The sequence below is a fragment of the Cimex lectularius genome, unplaced genomic scaffold (genome assembly GCF_000648675.2).
Source record: "Cimex lectularius strain Harlan isolate CLEC.00 unplaced genomic scaffold, Clec_2.1 scaffold289, whole genome shotgun sequence".
NCBI lineage: Eukaryota > Metazoa > Arthropoda > Insecta > Hemiptera > Cimicidae > Cimex > Cimex lectularius.
Genome location: NW_019392889.1, coordinates 410,856 through 426,610, shown reverse-complemented (window position 1 = coordinate 426,610; position 15,755 = coordinate 410,856).

Genomic DNA, 15,755 nt, shown 5'->3' with positions numbered 1-15,755 from the left:
TAGTTTTCGCTTATTTATAAACAAATTTAGCTCTAAATAATTTTCGCATTTGTACAAGAAGCAAATTTTTCGATAAAGTGGTTTAATGTTTAAGTTTAGCACTTTTTCTATGTCTGCAGAGTGCAGATTATTTTTCAACTTCGACAAAATATTTTCTTTTTCGCGTTTAAGACATTCTGGGTCGCAAAGGCAAATTTTGTTATAGCTTATGCAGATCAGTAACTTTTACAATTGATAGAGCCAGTGCCCATGATTTACTTTTGCATTAAGTGCTGATGAATTGGCCTTATGGAAGAATCTTCACATAAGCGGACCAATATCAGTGCTCAATACTTTCACAAATTACAGATTTTTTTAAAAAATAGCAATTGCACGGTAATGGACATAAAGTTCAAGGATAGTCTTTACATAGTGACTAGGTGTATTTGTAGGCATGTGGTAAAATTGCTCAAAATACCGTTCTTGTAATTTGTCAATTCGTTAAAATCGCCAAGTGTATTTAAAATATATAATATTTCTAAGCTAGTCCTGTTGACATGGATTTCAGAACAAAATTGAATATGTGTTTGAAACCATTTTCTGAAGATCCTCATGGTGTGAAGATTTCATTTTACTCAATAAGGTGGCCAACTGGCCACTCCATAATGACATGTCTTCCACAGTCAATTCACAATCATATCTCTGAGCCAGATCGACCCAATTCCTAAACCATAAAGTTTTGGCTTTTATTATTTCCAAGGCAGAGATGCCAAGAGATTCTTGGCAAACTATGAGGAGGTAACCTCAACATCCTTAGGCAGTAATCAAAGTGTAACTTCAAGGTGAACACTTCAAGTAGATCGACCTCCGTTTCGAGATAAACCATATGGTTTGGAGCTACCGATGGAATACCAAATAATTTTTTAATGAAAAAACGCTGGAATTTCTCAATAACTTCGAATCGTTGCGCACCCCAAGCCTGAGCTCCATAACAGACTACGGAAAGACAAACAGACTTAAAGAGACCGAACTTAAATGGAAGAGGCACTAGTTCCTGGGAAAGGAAAGCAGGCCAAACTCTATTAATAGCACGTTTAGCTACGGAGACCCTATCAAGAAGATGCGTGTTCATTGATAATCTCGGAGTTAAGGACACACCCAAATACTTATACTGAGATACCGTCTCTATTGGTTTCCCATTAAAAAACCACTTTTCATTGGATGCAAGCCGACCGCCCGAACGAAAAACTAGACATTTGGTTTTATTTAAATTAACAGAAAGATTCCATAGGTCACAATAAGCCACCAGTTTGTCAATATTTTTTTGGAGCGTTAGAGGATTTGTAGACAGGAAAACCACATCGTCTGCGTACATTAGTATACTGACTGACACGTCACCAATGCGAACGCCACCATCAAGTACAGAGGGAAGGTCATCTAGAAAGAGAGAGAACAAGAGAGGACTTAGCAAACAACCCTGCCTGACACCTGAGTCCACCCGAAAAAACTCCGAGACTCCATTGCGCCCATGCACCGCTGATAAACAGTTGGAGTACAACGATTTTAAAATATTTATAAATTTGGTAGAGGCACCTAAATTACAAAGTTTGAAGTAGAGGGCTCTCCGGTCAACACTGTCAAAGGCGGCTTTAAAATCCACAAATAGGCAATATAACTTTTGACCTCTTTTTAAAAATCTCAGATTGATAATGTTCATTAAGGTAAATAAATTATCAATGGTGGAATATCCGCGTCTAAAGCCCGACTGAAATTCACTTAGAAGTTCATGTTTTTCAACAAATTTTTCTAATCGACGAAGTAGTAAACCCGAAAATATTTTTGATACAGAGTCTAAACAAGAAATCCCCCTATAATTTGAGACATCATTGATGTCCCCTTGTTTAAAAAGAGGGAAAATAATTGACTTGGCAAAACTGGGAGGTGTTCCTCCTCTTTCATAAATATAATTGAAAAAAGATAGTAGTTTCTCGTGAAAGATATCGGGGGCGTTTTTGTAAAATTCATACACCACGCGATCTGGACCCGGAGCTTTTCTATTTTTTAAACCGTTAATGACAGATGCTAACTCCTTAAGTGAGAATGGTGAATCCAAGATAGGCGATTGTCGACAAGGTTCGGCATAAGAAAGCACAGAATGGACTGAAGCGGGATTGAGCAGTTTTTGGAAATGAGAAACCCAATTACTCATTAAGATGAAATTTCCACACATAAAATTTTTAAATTTAAAAATATTAATCAATTGCCACAAATCCTTTGAGTTCTTGACATTATTAAATTGAAACGCTAAGGAAGTATAAAATTGTTTCTTTGTATTCTGACAGAGAGATTTATATACCTTATTTCCAAAAAGATACGAGTTATGCAGTACAAAAAATTGATTAAAAAACTGGGTGAAAGAATAACAAAGAAATACCCGTCAAATAGGACAGAATTGCTTGCAAATGAATGATCAAAAGACCTTCGTCTAAAACTGGCATACTCACTACTTTCACCTAGTAGAAGAACCGGTCATTGACAGACCATTGCCATTCAAACACTATTTTCATACGCATACAGATCGACAGAAATACTTCTGAAGTTTTAACGATGAAGAAAAATTGACCTGAGATATTTTGAAGTTTAAAGTCCTAAATTTATGGACTGGAATGGTTTAGTTCAATGTCTTTAATATATTCTATTTAAAAGAAAAACTAATCTACATGGTTGTTTGTTTTCCGACATAAAATAACTTTGGGTGGAGAAGTCAAATATCGTGTCAACGTTTCGATCTTTATTGAGATCTTTTATTTTTTTATTTTTTTTACCCTTTCCACCACCCNACTCTTTTGCCTCCTTCCCCGTTGTGCTTCGGAACCAGTCTATTTCTCCTTGGCTTGCTCCTATATCAATAGCCTCATTTTTCTTTTTTTGGTGGATGACCATCCTTTCTTTAAGGATTAGGTCTATTGGCGGTGCGTTGGCTATTACTTGTAGGGCATGTGTTGAAATCGTCCTGTACCCTTTTGTGGTTCTTATAAGAGCTATTCGTTGGCTTTGCTCTATTATAGCTTTGCTTTTGCTAGGTAGTCGTTTGGCCCATCCGGCTGCACCGTAACTTACTATTGGGAGGAAGACGCTTTTATAGATTGTGGAGAGCGCTTTTGTGCTAAGTCCATATTCCACACTCGCTATTACGCTCAATCTATTGTACATCCTTCTTGTCGTTTCCCTTATTTTAATACCATGGTGTACTGGGTTCAGGTTATCGCCTAATATTATGAGGAGGGAGACTTTATTGAGATCATCTTCAGGGCTCAAAGTGTTTCTTGTCTGCATAAGTTTCATTCTTGTGTGTCGTGTTGGGAGTGGCCTTTACTTTATAAGTTGAAATTTATAACAGAAATCACTAAGACTCTGATGATGGCAAAATGCTGAATCTTGTTTGACCGACTTGAAGATGTTGCATGCAACCGATGCAAGATGTTGAATCTTGTCTAAGGATAGACCAAAACAATCGAAAACTATCAAATTTGAAATAAATGTTCTACACAATTAAATATTAAATTAATATTTATATATTAGTTATTACTTTTATGTAATCTAATATCAAATTAAATACGACCAAATAAAAATATTAATGTTTTATAATAAGCATACAAAATAAATAACTTTAAAAAAAAGATTTTCAATAAGAATTTTAATTTAATTATTTTTAATTATGGGCATTTAACAAGTGTCAATGAAAAAGCAACGGGTTAAGCGACAACATCCAATTTATGATTTATGAGCAAGTAAAGCGGAGAACAATACTAACAGCCAATAATAATAAGTAATACTTATAATAGTGAATCTTCTTCTTCTTCAAGTGCCATGTCCTCGTAGAACGTTGGCGATCAGTAGCTAATCCTGAACTGGTTTCAATCCAAAGCTATTCTAAATAGATCAGCTGTGGTCACTGCGGAGCATTGGCTTAAGTTCTTAAGCCAGAATGTTCTTCTACGCCCTGGGCCATGCTTCCCATCTATTTATCCTTGAAGGATAATCGGCAGCAGATGATATTTCTCATTGCGCATTATGAGTCCAAAATATTTTAATTTCCTTCCCTTTTTATGGTATTAAGTAGAAATCCTCAATGTATATTATGCTTTTTATCCATGCGCTGAATACAGCTACATTAGAAACTCTGGCTGTCCAAGGTATCATCAGAATTCGTCTGTACTTCCACATTTCGAATGTTTCCAGCTTGCGGCATAATGTGTTTGTAAGGGTACAAGTTTCAACCACATAGAGAAGTATACTGAATACATAGGATCGAAGTATTCGCCTATAAGTCCGGGTTTGTCATGACTTTCCTCATTTTCTGGAAGGAATTTCTAGCTTGTTCAATTCTACAGCGGATTTCGCATGCAGGGTCTCAGTTATCCTTGACTTAGCATCCTAAGTATTTATAAGATGACACTCTCTCAATTATTTCACTGCCAATCTTGAGAAGGTTCTGTGAACCATTTTGTTTTGGACTTATAACCATCCATTTTGTCTTCTTCACGTTAAGTAGTAATCCCATGGAACTGCTTCCATCCACAATCCTTGTAAATCTTTGCCAGACATGTTGCAAGCAGGACAGAGTCGTCAGCGTATCTTATGTTATTAACAAAAACTCCATTCACCTTTACAACTTGGTTCTTTCCTTCCAGAGCATCCCGGAAAATTCTTTTTAAATAGATATTAAAATAGTGAATAAAGAATAAAAACTAACTATTGAGGGGTCCTTCGGATTCGAAGATGATAATAGGCTGGCACTTTCTTCCTCTGCATTACATAACCTAAAAAAAGGATCTTCATCATATATACACATGTCTAGATTTTTTCAGATAAAAGTGATCGATATATAGCCCGATCTGAGTGTTACCCTTTCTAACTGTAACAATGTGCCATGTTTTGATTTTACTGTGAAAAGTCAATGTTTGATCTTGTTATGCCAATTATAGATTCTGCTAAAATAGTAGGAATTTCAGATCCTCCTCTAGCCAGTTTTTCTGCTCGTTCATTACCCAAAATTCTTATCCTCGCAGTCAATATGTTTTTCCCAGGTTTTAGAATTTTTTTCTATGGCAGCTAATCGAATGTTCCCATTGCTTTTCTTGCATATATCCTGTGTTAAAAGTTTACTTTTAAATCTGAAAATAAACCATAGAAAAATATTAAAGACGTGTTTTGTGCTTGTTTTCGATGGAGCATAACAACTTTGGACACCCAGAACGTTTCATTGTCGCTCATTGTTCCTTTAAACTAATAGAAAAAAATAAATAGAACAGTAATAACATTTTTAATTATTTTTATGTTAGTGTTTACATTAGATTAGACTCAAGTTGGTGTTTTTTACTCGAAAATCTAATAATCTTTCTTTACTCGACTAAACTTGTGAAAAGTCCTTCAATCTTGAAAGTACGTTGACACTGATTCAACTGATAGATTTACATTCCCGAGTAAATGTAATCCTTTGAGTAAACTTCTTAAAACTATATTCTGTTTATTCGCCCTGTTATCTGTGTTTGTTTAATAAGCCGCACCTCAATTTGGTTTTTCTATTTGATCGTCATGTCTGTCTATTGGATTTATCGTTCTATTCCAACCGGCCTCGTATCAGTAAATCTAGGATTCAAGAGTAGGGAATATTTGTATTCTATTTAACTAAAACTACTCTGATTTTTTTAAATTTCCTTTCAAAACCTCACCAAGTGTCCACTTTACAACATTATATAATTATTAATTTAAGTGTAATTATTATCAAATATCTTATATATGTGCTCTTAACTTATAACATGTGCTCGCATCAAAAGCCTACTAATTTTTTTTATAACTCACTGGCCAACTTTAGGTTGTTAATCCATAAGCCGGGAACACACTTACCCGATGCTACGCCATGCGACGCTACCCAACGCTTTGCCATGTTTTTGTGGGGTGTACACGTCTATCCGACGCAAGCACACGTCGCGTACAGTTCACAGCGTTTATCACAATCGCAACGCATCTTTTGTTCTTAATGCACTATTTTGAACAAAACCTTGTACAGCCATTTAATAAATTGTTAGTTAAATTTTATGAGCACAACCATCTAATAAATTGTTTGTTAAACTTAATTGTTTTAAATAAATTCACTATTTTCGTGGTCCGCTTGACCAATTATTTATCTATCGGCGTATCTAGCCGAAGGTCGTGGGTTCGAATCCCTCTCGTGCCGTTAACTTTTTTTCATCTCAACTAAAAACCTTAATTAATTGTCATGTTTTAAATAAAGTTACTCCTAACCATCATAATTAAACAACGTTTGTAAAAACTTATGCATTTTTGATCTCGTTTAATTTGGTTTACATTAAAATAACATGTAATTAATATAACTACAAAATTACATGTACTTAGTTTGAAATAAATATGAGTGTCCTGTTCTGATGCTACCCGACATTACAAAATGGTGTAATTTTACGAGCAAAACTATGAAATAATTGCTAATTAAATTTTATGAGCAAAACCGTGTAATAAATTGTTCCAATTTTTGTATATGTACCGCCAAAGCGAGTACAATAAATTGTTAGTAAAATTCATTATATCAAAAAATCGTATTCCGGTGTTTTGGTTCATTTTCTACCAAACCATTAAAATTAATTTTTTAAATAAAAACTAATTAATCACAGTTAATTTGGTTTATATCAAAATAAGTATGTTGTAATTAATATAACGACAATAATACATGTAGTTTGAATAAAAATATGAGTGTCCGGTTCTTTTGTCTTCGACTGTACTCGATGCGACCCGACGAAAATCTGGACAGTGGGATCGCAGAGCGTAGAGTTGGGTAGCATAGCATCGAGCAGATGTGCACGGGGGTAATGCAACCTTATGGAAATTCGGAGTTTGGATTTGCGTCGGGTAGCATCGGGTAAGTGTGTTTCGGCTATAGCCTTGCCAGCGGCTTCTTGTATAATCTTACTTGCTTACTTGTGGCTTTTCCTCTCCTAGTTGCCAGAATCTTCACCTACATAGACGTTTCTAACGGGTGTTATGCTTATGTTAAATTATTGGAATGAATGTAATATATTAGCGTGAAAGGAAGGGGAAGTTATAACCCCGCCCAGCGGCATACCGTTACTCCGGGGTGAGTGTGTGATGTCTGGAGAGTAAAAGTAAGTTATTAGCGAGAATGGAGTGGGGTCAACCCCGCCCCGAGGAATATCGAGTACTCTGGAATGTAATCAGAAATCCATGTTTAAGGTGATGTACATCTCTGTATTGTAAGTTTTGTTTCTATTCTGTCTTCTGAGGTACAAACGAGAGGTAAGCAGTTTAGGAAATCGACGGGGCATAAAAGCAGAGGGTTTAAAACAAAATATGCTAGAAAAAACAGAAAACGAAGCAAGGGCCGGTGATGACCTCAGCTGTTTGTTGGCCCATAAACCTTCTACTTTATTATTATTATAACAAACATGAGCGCATTCATGACAATCCACAGGATTCGATTTAGGAGGACTTCATTATGTATTTTTAACTGTGAGTCACTTGTAGATCCCAAGAAAGTTGAAGCATTCCAATTAGGACCAAAAGTGATAGGTATAACAACATTTTGTTAAGGAGTGAAAGTGAAGAACTCTTGTCAATAACGGGCTTTGGATGGCGGGCGCCTCGTGTCACATAAAGTAAGTTTGTTGCAGGGAGAACCCGTAACATCTACCATATCGGTGTGACTATAAGTTAATATGCTAATATAAGCTAAACACATATTAAAAACATTCTCACACGGATTTGGCACCGAAAGAAAGCACTGAAACATCACAACAGTAAAACCGATCCCTCTCCACGTGAACCGACTCATTTACATAATGATCAAACAGGCAATACGGTTGCGCCATATAGTCGTCTGATTCGTAAATTAAAAAGGTGCAAACCGTTCAGAACCGTATAGGGGATAGGGATAAGAGAGGCGACCTCAAGGCCTACCGCACCTCGAACTAGGTACATCTATTGTGCTCCTCTGTTAATTATAACTCACTGGCCAGCTTCAGGCTATTAACCAGCTTCCACAGCTTTGCCAGCGGTTCCTTGGTGTAGGATCTTGCTTGTGGTTTTTCTCGTCCTAGGTCCAAAAACCTGCACTTACCTTCAGAGAAGCATAAAATATGTTCTAAGGTCTCCTCCTCTTCCTGGCAGCATCTGCACAGTGATTCTGACCTCCTATCCGGAGCATGTGCTTTCTTAAGTGACAGTGTCCTGCCAGGTGTCCAACCAGAATCCTAGTTCGGTTTCGGTTGCCTTTCAGTAATTCCCTTGTAAGTTTTGCATGTGGTTCTTCTATGAATCCTACTGCCTCATGTCTGGGATATTATTCCACCAAACTTTGGACTCATTAAGGCTACATTTTAAGAAGTATACTCTTTTGTGGGAAGGTGCTAGGTCACATTAGAATTCGGGACCGGGAGAGTCCGTGTTGTGGCCAATATACCCAACTTTTCATTTCCTCTATGCCCCGAGTTTCTAAGAACTCATGTCAGCATCAGTTCATTGGTCACTTACTTCTGCCAGAGTCTGAGAAGATGGCTTTCTTCCGGGATTCATCCAGTTCAGTCTTTGGTTTCATCCCGAAGTCTCCAGCCCCCCCCCCCACATTTGGTGTGTACCATTACTTGTACTTTCATATTCTTCTCTAACGCTTTAAAACTCTGTAAAGTTTAATGTAGATTAGTGAAATCGTTCCAAAACCATCAATGTTTTTGTGATTTTCCAAAAAATCTGAGTTATCGAAAAGTGAAAAAATTGTGTCGTTTTGTTTATAATGTTTTAAAAAACTTTATTAAGGGTTTTAATGATGTGCAGAAAACGAATATCAACTTTGTTTGTAAAGCAACATCTACTTTGCATAAAGAAGAGAGATTACTTATTTTGTGAAAATCTAACAAAGTAGATTAAAAAATTATTAGCAAGAAACAAAAATTACAGTCGATTTTTACACCCAAAATATACAAATTTTGAAAAAAATTTCCTCAAATTTCGAATTTATTTTCGAAAATCACAAAAACAGTGATAGCTTTGAAACGACACCATTCGTCTACAGGAAACTTCACGGAAGTTTAGAATCCTTTAATTTAAAGCAATAGGAGAAATCTTGTTTCCGTCAGTAAATCAGAAGCAGAGATATAAAATAAAACTTTTATGATTTTTTCTGACATAATGAAATAATAATTTTTTTTAATATAGGCTCAAAGAAGATAAATGCAGATTTCTTACAGTTATGATATCGTGGACATAATAAATAGATAAAATTTCACAGGAATTATTTATTTTTAGGTGGAACGTCTAGAGATAAAGAATGATCCCGGCTGTTCCTATTGAAAAATATCCGTTTTTGCTTCCGAACTACCGAAGGTAGGGCAGTCTTGTAGTCATGGGGCAGTCGAAAAATTGTCTGTCATCCAAAATCAATATTTACAGTCGCATTTTCCATGGTTGTCTGTCTGCCTGTGGCCAATTCGTTGTAACCGGAAAACGCCGAAACCCTGCGACCAATTTTAATGAGATTTTCAGCGGTTGTGCGGGTTGCTGTCTAGATGATTCCGTATGAATTTTATACCAATTGGATTAAGACATGCGAATGTGCATGCGCAAACGTAAACTCGGTTGCACTGCTGTATCTCCGAAAACATTGGTGGGATTTTTATGAAATTTTCCGGAATTATGCAAATTGTTTTCTAGATGAGCACCTATGAATTTTATTCCAATCGGATTAACATATACGAATGCGCAATAACCTTGAAATACAGCATCATCCATAAATTCACAAAAAGAAAGAAATACGTAAATCTCACAATTCATTCATTCACATTTTTACAATGTAAAAACTACGCAATATTAACATTTTTCTAAATATGGCACTTCGTTTACTTTTATAAAGGGAGGATCATTACTCAAAATTTCAAAAACTATAAAGAAGGTAAAAATTTGTGATTTCAAACATTTTAAATTGTAGTTAAGATATTTTAAAGCCGAGATTTAATTTGGTTGGTTTTTTTCATACTACACGTTCAGTCTGTATTATGTTTGTTTATTTGATGAAATTTTCAGGGACTTTACAAAGAGAAGATCATTATTCAAAATTTCAAAAACTATAAAGAAAACTATAAAAAATTTATAATTTCAAAATGTGTAGAGATTAGTGACCGTTAATCGATAGGATAGTTATTCAGACCGCATCTCACGAGATCTGAATAATAATTTCAAAAATTTAAATTGTAGTTAAGATATCTTAAAGCCTAGATTTAATTTGATTAGCTTTTTCATACTACAAGTTTATTCTGTATTATGTTTGTTTATTTGTTTGTTTTTCATTATGCTTTTGTAAAGAATAGATTCTGTTTATTTCTCTGATGATCTCCAAAAACTCCTCCTGTCTAGTACAAGCTTTGATTTTTGGCAACAGGCTGGGATGTGCCAAAATATTATTTTTTGTTGTAAATTTATATGTAATGTAGATTCTTGCAAATAAAGATTTATTTATTATTATTATTATTATTATTATTATTATAAATCACTTATAGTATATAGACAGCTGCATCTCTTAAACCATTGGTGGGATTTTTATGAAATTTTCAGGGATAATGGGAATTGTTTTCTAAGTGATCCCCTATAAATTTTATACCAATCGGATTGACATATACGAATGCGCAATAACCTTGAAATACAGCATAATCCATAAATCCACAAAAAGAAAGAAATGTGTCAATTACACAATTCATTGGCTAACTCACATTTTTACAATGTAAAAACTAGGCAATATTAAAATTTTTCATTAAATATGGCACTTCGTTTATTTTTACAAAGAGAGGATCATTATTAAAAATTTCAAAAACTATAAAGAAGGCAAAAAATTTATAATTTTAAATTGTAGTTAAAAATTTTAAAGCCAAGATTTAATTTGATTGGTTGTTCATACAACAAATTTATTCTGAATTATGTTTCTTTATTTGTTTGTTTTTCATTATGCTTTTGTAAAAAATAGATTCTGTTTATTTCTATGATGATCTCCAAAAACTCCTGCTGACTAGTACAAGCTTTAATTTTTGGGAACAGGCAAGGATGTGTAAAAATATTATTGTTTGTTGTAAATTTATATGCACTGTTGATTCTTGCAAATAAAGATTAATTATTATCGATTATATGTAGACAGCTGTATCCCCGAAACCATTACATGGATTTTGATCAAATTTGCTGGGATTATGCGATTTGGTTTTGACTTAGTTCCCTATGAATTTCATCACGATCGTGTTACGGTATCGCATGCACCAAATGTGAGGAAGCTATACCGCCCACCCACGTGGCAGACGTTTTTTGTTTGGCTGAAAATTTTCGTATTTAAGGGCCTTAAATGATGCTTAAAATGAATCCGAATTGTGTTTTTCAAAAACAAATTTCCTTGTACTGCTTTGCCGGAATCGTCTTTTCGTATCATTTTTTATATTTAGTATAATCTAATTTGATTTAATATGATCCTGAATATTATTTTCTCATCTTAGGTTAAAAGGAAATCTACTGATATAGATACAATAAATAACTTTGAGATACATCCACAAAAAGAGAGAAATATGAAAATCATAGTATGAATTTTTTTCTCGTCTCCTAAGGCTCATTGGAGAATATATCTAACAATTTTCGACCTAGAAACATTTAAAAAGTTTCGTTAAAATTAGTAATTTCACTTCCTTAGCCTACCTTCATGAATGTACTAATTAATAAAATACAATTTTGTGTAAGTAAAAATTTTCAGGATAAGCAAAATTCCAAATTAAAGATAAAATCCTTAGCAGAACTTGAATATTAAAACGTTATTTATTTACGTAAAACTTTTACGTAAAAACAGAAATGTTTGTTTTTTAGGGTTTTGTTATCGAAAAATAAACATGTTATCGATTTTACGTTAGTTCATTTTAAAACGTCACGTCAAACATACACAACCAGTTTTTGATCAATGCATATATATAAAAACACGTATAAAATATTCCTAGCAACAAAGGTCACGAGGTTGGTAAATACAATACATGAAGGTAAAACAATAGAACGTCAATAAAATTTTGGGACGAACAGTGGATAAATAAACTAGTAAACAAAGTGTTTAACGCAATAGAACACCACATCATCATTCAATTTTACGTCCTTTATCTGCTAATGCACGGCGATTTATTAGTCAATCATGAAAAATACAAGAGCAGGATAATCAATCAAGAAAAGAAACTTTGTGTGTATAATTTACCTAATGATCCAGGATATGTTAAAAAGCGTGGTTCCTCTTTGACTTTTTTCTTTCAAAGAAATGAATACGACAAATCAATCTGTTATCGGTCATTATCGTTATCCAACCCTTGAATACTAAATATTGGCTAATTAATTAAAATCAAGTAAAACAAATAAGCTGAATAACAGTTTTTTTTAATCTCTACAGTATCCTATGAAAACCAAATTGAATTATCTAATTTATTGTAGTAAATGGAAGTCAATCCAAAATCATAAACCGAATGTAAATTTTATAAATTAGTATGTGTAGTATAAGATGAGAAGTACGATATTGAAAGGGTCTGTAAAAATGGAATACAACCGAGGTTTGACGACTCCGGTCACTCCTGATCCTTGGTTATTGTTAACACCAGTTCCGCGCCCATGTTTAAGCAAAGTGAGGTTGAAAAGGACGGGTCAATGCCGTGGTTGTAAAAACATTGCAAATTGGCTCAAACAAATGTCTTCACCTTCATCCGATAGAAACTATCCCAAAAGATAAATATTTCAATATGTTTACATTTCTATTATCAGCCAACCTTCACTCTGTAAACTGGAAGGGTCGTACTATCCATTATGGATTTTATGCCTGGGGAAAAGGACTTTAGGCTTTTTTTCTATTTCCTTTTGACTTAAACTAAAACTCTCAGTAAAAATAGATGCAACTCGGATAGATCAAATTAATTCCGCCATGTACAAGATACAAGATTGATATATACAAAGTTGTAATCGTACCCTAAACATAAAGCTGTTTATGTTGTAGATTCTCAAAACGTGACAAATCCCGGTGTTACAAAATCAGCATATGGTGCAGTTAGGTTTTCCCAGTTTGATAGTTGAACTTTATTATCCAGAATTTTCTTTTCACCCACGTCATCCATTTTCTAAGAAATAAGCCGTATCATCTCACTTTTGGAAACAAAAAATAAATAAAGTCAGTTAAATTTCTGACATTTAATGAATGCGAAAGTCTTATGTACAAACTGCTTGTCTACGACCAGGTTTCTACAAATGGAAACCGCTCTCCAAGACTGCTTGTCTTTGTTTCCGTTAAACTTCACATAATAAACAACCTTGTATATAAATGTGGGGTGATTAGAGACCGTTAATCGATAATTATACAGAAATCGTGAGATGCGGTCTGGTATGATAGGTTTCAGAAAAACATTTTCTTTATCGTGCCAACGTTTCGATCTTTATTGAGATCATCTTCAGAGCTCAAAGTGCTTGTCTTCTGAATTGTGCCCTTCTTGCGTGTCGTGTTGAGAGTACCCAAAATAATTCTTGTATATAAAATCAGTTTTTTTTAAATATTATACAAATTTTATGAAGTAGTCCTAAAAAAATGAAATTTCATCAACTAGAACGACATGATCATAATTTTACCGATAGCTTTCAAGACTATAGTAACATGGCGTTAAGGATATAAACAGGGTGTGGCACCACCCAACTCTGCCAATGGCACCTGAATCTAGGATAATTTTTATCGTGATCATTCAGTCCTGATCGATCAGTGTTTTACTTTTAGAATCATAAACTTTTTTTTTTTATCTTTACCTATTGAGTATATTTTATACATTTGGCATTAGAAAATACTATATTTAATTAAGATTTTTAGTTGAGATAAAAAAGTCAATGGCACGAGCGGGATTCGAACCCACGATCTTCGACTAAATATACCGCTGCTCTGCCACTGAGCTATCGTGACCTCGATCCACTCGGACACCAACTTCCTATCTCAACCCCACTTTTTGAATTTTCCCTCCTTTTTTCCATTTTTCAAATGTCGTGTAATCTGATTCTCGACGACAAATGAAATGGCCAAGATAGCTCAAGTGGTAGAGCAGCGGCGTATCAAGCCGAAGATCGTGGGTTCGAATCCCGCTCGTGCCATTAACTTTTTTATCTCAACTAAAAATCTTAATTAATTATAATATATTAATTGGTCAAGCGGACCACGAAATTAGTGAATTAGAAAATACTTCATTGCAAAACCTCTGATCGAGTGCAATAATGATTTACCATCTACTTTTCGTTATGTATAAAAAAGGATCTTAGTTTTCTAATATCACTTCTTAAATATAATAAAATGGCGTGTCGTTAAGGATATAAACTGGGAGATGCACTGCCCATGCCTATGTTGAACGCGGAAATAGGATCTTTTTTTACACAGTTGATACAATATTTACAAAATATTTACCTGGCAAACCTCTGATTGAGTGCATTATTCATTTACCAACTAGGTACATACTTTCTTTCTGATTAATAAAGCTCCAAGTTTTTAATCTCACTAACTTAAAAAAGGTGACGGTGCGACATTAAGGTTGTAAGTGGGAAGAGGCTCGTAGTCTCCGATTTCACCTCTGTCGAACGGAAATGATACAAGATTTATTTTCCTGTATTGCTATATCCCGATTGATCAACGAGTCAAAGAAAAAAATTAAATACGAAAAATTCATTCTGCAATTTGTCCCAACAAAATGACGACCTGTGATCGATTCTTTTAATGATTTACTGACTCATTTTGTACCACAAAACGCTCCTGAAATTCTAATTACAAAAGTTATACTGCGACGAAACAATAACATATGTTAAGGTTATAAGCAGGGAGAGGCACGCTGGCTTCTTTCATCTCTGAATGAAAATAAGAAATGGTGATCAGTCATGCGGCCATTTGTTAGAGTAAAATATGACCTCTGAGTCCTTTTGTGAATTACTAAATTTTGTATCTGATAAGATCGCTGCTGGAATTCAAATCACTCATGACCTGAAACGATGAGACAGTAAGATGGCGACACGTTAAGGTTATGAACAGGTTGAGCACGATGGCTTCTTCCCTTTGATCGTTCATTTCTCCTGCTTTTTCTCGATAAATTATTCAGGTGTACTCTACTGCCATTTTCCTACTTGTATGAGCAAAACGATGACCTCTGAACGAGTACGTAATGATTTTCCAATTCGTTTTGTTTCGGACTAAAACAGACTTGTACAATACTTATGTCACACATCCTGAAGGGAGAGGCAGTTTCATTCTTTGACAATTTCGCCTCTGTCGAAGGCAAATTCGGTTTGTCAGTTTTATATTAAATCTCTGTATCTAGATTGATAAAAATAGTTTACTTCATTTGGGAAATCATAACAATTAAATATTTAGGATTAGTCATCATATTTATCAGTTTGCCAAAGGTAAGAACAAAATGATAAACTCTGATCGAGTTCCTTGGTGATTTACCAATTTCTTTTATATCCGAGTGCAAAAATGTTACAAATTCGGAATAGAGAACACTAAAGTGGCGCAACTTTAAGGTTATAAACAGGCAGTGGCCCATGGACTCTTCCATTTTTGCCAATTTCGCCTGTGTCGACATATTCACTATCTGCAGAATCGGTTTTTATTACTCTGTCGTATTTAAATAATTTATTGTGTGGTTTATACAAAGCTCAATTTTTGCCATACGTAGCAA